Below are 6,000 nucleotides of genomic sequence, written 5' to 3' on the forward strand. Positions count from 1 at the left end.
AATGATTCAGTTTTACAATAATTATTATATTTATATTTCAAAGTGTGATATAAAATTTACCAAATTGTCGCATAGAATATAGTAATTATGATAGATAAATTTTTTTTTGTTTAATTACAAGCACTGTCGAACCCCACAAATTGCGATATCACTGGAATATGTTAACAGTTTACATTTAGTATTGTAGTCATAGTGATTTGCAATTGCAACAAATAAAAATCACTTATTCTATTTATAAATATACTTTATACGTGTTATAGTTTAAAAAACAATAATTTTAAAGGTCGATGTTTAGTAAATTTGAAAAAATAGACAGAATCAGCGAACCATTCGAGTGGATTGTAACGAAGTAAATATGTAAATTTTGCTGTTATCCACGCTAATTAAATTCAACGTAACTATTTTTAAATCGGTTTGTAAAACTTTTTAAAAAATTAAAAAAATTAAAAAAAAAAAAAATAAAAACGATGGATTAAAATATCAGTGATAAACGCGCGCCGCCGTTTGGATCTGGGCTTGGAAGTTTGCAAGCTCGGAGTAAATTTTTTTTCTAAAAGAGCAAGCATAGTCGCGAAGCGCTGCGCAGCGGCAAGCATCGCGTGATCATGAAACCCATTTCTGAAAATTTTTGTAAATTCAGAATAGTAGGCTATATTGTTTTAAACTTGTTTCATTAAACTAAATTTTTGAGTTTTTTTTCGTACGGAAAAATTAAATTTAAAAACTCGTAAACTTTAATCTAATAAACTAATCTAACTTGTATAAATTAAATATAGAGAATGCGGGGACATACTGGAAAAATACCCATTTTAAACTAAAATAACACTGGACTTGGATTTCCATTACAGTGGTATGAATCAAGCAATCGCCAAATCAGGTTCGCGTAGACCGAGCAGATTTACACTTTGTTAACGCAGACAACACTCGAGGCGCTAGCATCTACAGGACTCGATCTGCAGTATATCCAGTCACCTGGCTGTTTTTATAATGTATTTTCTACGTATTACCCTTTATTATTAACAAATTTAACAACCTGTCCAGGTAACGGGACAATTGTAAGTTAACCCGTCGTTGACAACTCAATTTCACCGTAGTAACTAGAAACCGGGGGGGAGAATTTTATGCAATGTTAACGGATACGTACACTCAGAAAGTACGAATAGTGAACTACCACCGCCAATCAAGTCAAGTTCACCTCCAACCTCCCCCATATAAGACGTGTGTTAACAGATCACTCTAAATATTCTATCTCCCATAAGCCCATGCGCACTGTACACTAGATGACTTTATCACACCCTCGATTTCACTCTGTTATTAATGGTGTTTATAAAACTAAAAAAACTGTATTTTAAAACGTGTATTCTTGTAGTAAATCTAAATCGACTGTAACTTATAACTAGTGGGTTTATTTCGATAAAAAGTATAAATTTTCCAAGTGTAACTATTCGGCGCTAATATTTTAATTGGAGTATAAAACAATTTTACGAATACTATGATAAAACGTATCGATCAGATCAATTTGCGATTACCGTATTTGTAAATTTAATTGTTGTTTAAAGATTGTATTTAAACATCACTTAAATATGTTAATTTTCAATATAAAAACAAGTCGAGGGGAGTTGCTTGTTTTAAGCCAACATAATAACATAATTTCCAATTGTTTACACAACTAAAGCGGTAAAATAAGCGAAAATTTACAAGTTATTGTTAAATCAGAGTTCCCAACGCGGTTCTTGGTTAAATATTAGAGAAGTCATGTGAATAAAACATGACCGAAACGTAAGGTTTTTTTCGATCGAATTGCACATTGGCGTTTTTTTTTTTTTTTTTTTTTATTTGTAAAAACTCAATTTTGTTTTTTGAAAAAAAATAAATAAATAAACAGAAAAATAATTATACAATGTTTTACAGTGAAATCGGAACTATGTTTAAAAAGAAAAAGAATTGAAAAAATAAAAAATTCCCTGGAAAAAAATATTTATGCACGACACAAAGTCACATAAATTTGGTTATTTTCGATAGAAATAATAAAGTCGAGAGCGACTTGTAACAACCCCATTTTACATCGGTTTTTTTACAACTATAGAGCGGTTTAAAAATAAGCGAAAACGAAAAGAGTTATTGTGTGGCCCTTTAGAAAGGCCGGTTTGTGCGGAGCGGGCTCGCTCTGATGCAGCTGGCGTCTGTCCGGCTTACTTGGATCTGGTGTACTTGGTCACGGCCTTTGTACCCTCGCTCCACTGCGAGCTTGGCCAACTCGCCGGGCAACAGGAGCCTGGACGGCGGTCTGGATCTCCCGCGACGTGATGGTCGACCGCTGAGTTGTAGTGGGCCAGGCGGGAAGCTTTCGGCGGCTATAGCGCTCGAAAATGTCGTTCACGAAGAGCTTTTCATGATGGACATGGTCCCTTGCTGGAGACGCCGGTGTCGGGGTGGACCTGTTTTTCAGCACCTTGTTAGAATGTAGATAGGCAAAACAGGGTGTGTGGGATGGTGGGTTCTTCCTTCCTCCTGCGCTTCTTCTTCTTGTCGCCCTTGGTGATGTTCTTCTGGGCCTTGCCGGCCTTCTGGACGGCTTTTTTCCGCTCGCTTTCGGTGGCATCCCGGTCGTGGTGTCCGGGGTTAGGCCAAAACAAGTACAAGTCGCTGTGTGTGGGGCTGGATCCCCCCCCTTCTCTCAAGGCCTCTGCCCGGGTTTGGTTTTGCCTTGTGTCAAACGGTCAAAAACCCTAGTAGCTTTCCTACCTGTCGTGTTGTAGTGTAATGGGAGTGTAGTGTTGTTGTCTTGTCGTCCATTGGAAAACGGAGTTGGGGGACCCCCTGGTCACCTAGATGGGATGTGTTCCCCCGGCGAGGATTCTGCTGCTTCTTGAAGAGTCGAAAGTAAGTCCCTTTCCCCGAAGCTTTGATCGTAGGGGTTTGGGCCTTGCTCTGATCACGGTGTTTTTACAAACCAGGGCGACCCGTGGCCCGCCGGGGCACCTATTGGATGCGAGTAGTTTTTTCCGGGCGGGCCCTTTAAAGGGGAGGTGATTTTCCATGCTGGGAGCCCCGTAGGGTTTTCACTGGTCTGGTCAGGCGTGTAGAGCGGGGGCCTTCGTCTGGTGGAGTTGTGGAGCGGGAGCGTGGGCGATTTCTAGCAAAACCCCCTTTCCCTTTCCCCGTCCCCAGATCCTCGTGGTGGGGATGGGTCAGTTTGCTGTCAGGTACCCCCAGTTTTTGCTGTCGTCCTCCAAGGGTGTTTGTCCCGTTGAGAGTCAGTTGTCGGCCGTCGCTTGCCCCCTTGACCCTTTTGAAGTTGATCGCTTCCCCACTTGTCTACGTTTACCCTTTATCCGCCATTTTTCACACCCGGGCTCCAGGATCCAGCTGCCCGCTGATGAGACTTGGCCATCCCCAGGGTTTTCAGATGTGGGCCCTGAAGAGTGATCTCGGGTACAGCGACGCGCATTTGGAGTACGGGGATGTCGTTTGTGTACCCCGGTCAGGATCGGGCGAGCAGGACCCCCGTGGTACACCCCGGGGAGAGGTCGAGTCGTGGAGGTGGATGGGGAACGCAGACGGAGAAGGTCCGGTGGTGAAGGTTTGTTGCGGATTAGCGGAACTCCTGCCGGCGCGGGGACTCTGTGGGGTTTGTCGTAGGGGGTCGTGCCACCCTTGTCGAAAACCTTTTACGTTATCAGGACCGAAGTTGAATGGTGTTTCCTTCACCGTCCTGAGATGTATTTAGAACTCTGCGGAGTTGGGGGTGGTTTGGTGTCCATTTGGAAAAACCCAACTGTTTCAGTCCCAATAGACGTGAAAAAAATCCTCAGGGACCCAGAGCTGATCCTCCGAAGTTTGGAGATACAGGCAGAGGGAGATGGGCCCCGTGGTTTTCCGGGGAAAAGGGGGTCCTTGCCGGGGGTTGGGAATCATGACTACCCGGTCCCTTTCCCGGTGGGCGGGAAGTGGGCCCGGCTATGCAGGAATTTATGTGCATGTGTTTTGACGATCACCAAGCCGGCAAGTTTTCAAAGCTGGGGGTTCCAGGGAGTCTGGGCCAGGAGCTTCTTTTTGGGCGGAGGCGCGGATGTTGTCGTGTACTTCTTGTGTGTCACCCAAAGGGGAGCGGGTCATCCTCTTCAGGTTCGTAGTCCCCCAGGAAGTCTTCGATTCTTTCGAGGCGCCTGTGTAGATGTCTGCGTTTTGGGGGGAATTGGTCCTCCTGGGTGGCGAAAAGGGTAGCTCTGTCCTGGGGGGTAAAAAGATACCCCGTTTGGCCCTGGGGGGGCGGTTTACCTTTTTGTCCCCCCCCGGGGGGCTTTGGGACCTTCCAGATGCCGCCCCACTATGTAGCTTGGTGTTCCCGAAGTTTTCCCACGCAGCTGCTCTGGTTCGCCAAGAGAGGAGCTCTCCTGGCTTGGCGGTTGAAAACTTGCTTGCTGTGGGGGACACCCGGGCAGCTGGTTTTCCCTTCGCAGTCTACGACGTAGGCGTATCTCCCCTTTTCCCGGTTTCGGGAAGGGTGGAGTGAGATTCTTCTGGAGAGAGGGGCGAGGAAAATTTTTACGCCTCCCGGAGGGTGTTGGTCAGGTCCAGAACTGTTGGTCTAGTGGGCTGGGGATTGGCCGGGGTTGGGGGGGGCCGAGGTCTGTGGGGAGGGGGTTTGCATATTTGTGCCAGTTGGGCCTTGGTGGGGCGCCCTCGGGGGGTAGGCTGGCGCTCCCCTCTCGTGGAAAGACAACTGGCACGTGGTTGACGAGGGTCGACACAGCAAAACCTCGATATTTCCATCCAGTGACCCAGCTGCCAATGTAAGGATGTCCCCGGGGGTGTCCCTTTGGGGGGTGGTGTGTGTGGTCCTCAGGGGCCGTAATGGAAAGTGGTGGGGGTTTCCGGAGACGCTTGAGGTCCCTGCCGGTGGAGTTTTTTCGGCTCCCAGTCCAGGTGTTTCGCTTTTGGGTCCCCCCCGATGAGTGCAGGAAAGCCGGGGGTTGCGCCGGGGAGTCGAGGTAGTGCGGTTTGGGGCAACCCCATTTGGCGGGTTGTGACGGAAGTATCTCTGCTCCGCCCCTTGTAGTGCGGAAACCCCGGGGGATTTCAGTCCCCGGGGAATAAAATGCAGGGCCGAGGCGATTTTGTCCCCTCCGGTGGATAAAACCGCCGGCCTCGCTGGGTCGGTGTCCTGCAGCTGTCTATCAGTGCGATACACCCGGAAAATTTGGGGTGGTGAAGGAGTCCCTCTGCCCGAAGTGGGTTTCCCGGAGGAGAGCGATGTCCTCCATGTCCCGGAGGAGTGGCTGAATTCCCGCCCCTTTCAGGCAAGCCCCTTGGATTCCCGCTGACAAATCTCAGTTCCCATGCTGGTGGGGACAACTATCCATGAGGAGACATCATGCCCCCATGCTGGGCACCGCCGAGGTTTCGAGTTTGGGCCCGGGAAAGCGGCCCGTGACAACAAAAAGACCCGGATCATTCCCCTCCCTTGTGGCATCAGGAATGAGGGAGTGAAAAGCTCCCGCCCGGGGTCCCATGCCCGGGAGGGTACTGCCCAAAACCAGGCCGTGTCTGCCCCAAAAAGACCGGAAAAAGGGCCCAAGTCGCCCGCCCCCGCGGACACAAAAACCCCCCGGGCTCCCCCAAAGGCTTTTAAAGGCACCCCCAAAATCATCGTTTTCAGTTTTACGACTTTAATAATGTTATTTTCACTCTTGTCGTCAATTTCCCCAAAGTATTAGTAATTACTATGTAATTTTTAAAAAAAAATATTTTAACTCCTTTAAAAAATTTTAAAAATTTTCACGAATATATAACACTTTTTGCGACAAAATTTATTGATGTTATAGAATAATAACAGTACATATTCAAATACTAAACAGTGCGTCAATTTATATTATTTTTAATAATTACTGGGCTACAAAAAATATATATATATATATATATTTATTTTTATTTAAAAATTAACACGTTTTATGACAATTTAGTTAGTTGTTTTCTCTAATTAACCCTTAAAAAATC

At 46.3% G+C, this 6,000-nt stretch overlaps 1 pseudogene; it reads right to left on the reverse strand.

The window, feature by feature from the left end:
• Positions 1–2,192: 2,192 nt before the first annotated feature.
• LOC124371316 lies at positions 2,193–2,602 on the reverse strand (annotated as a pseudogene).
• Positions 2,603–6,000: the final 3,398 nt, after the last annotated feature.

This window comes from Homalodisca vitripennis, unplaced genomic scaffold, assembly GCF_021130785.1.
Source record: "Homalodisca vitripennis isolate AUS2020 unplaced genomic scaffold, UT_GWSS_2.1 ScUCBcl_745;HRSCAF=3401, whole genome shotgun sequence".
NCBI classification, from domain to species: Eukaryota; Metazoa; Arthropoda; class Insecta; order Hemiptera; family Cicadellidae; genus Homalodisca; species Homalodisca vitripennis.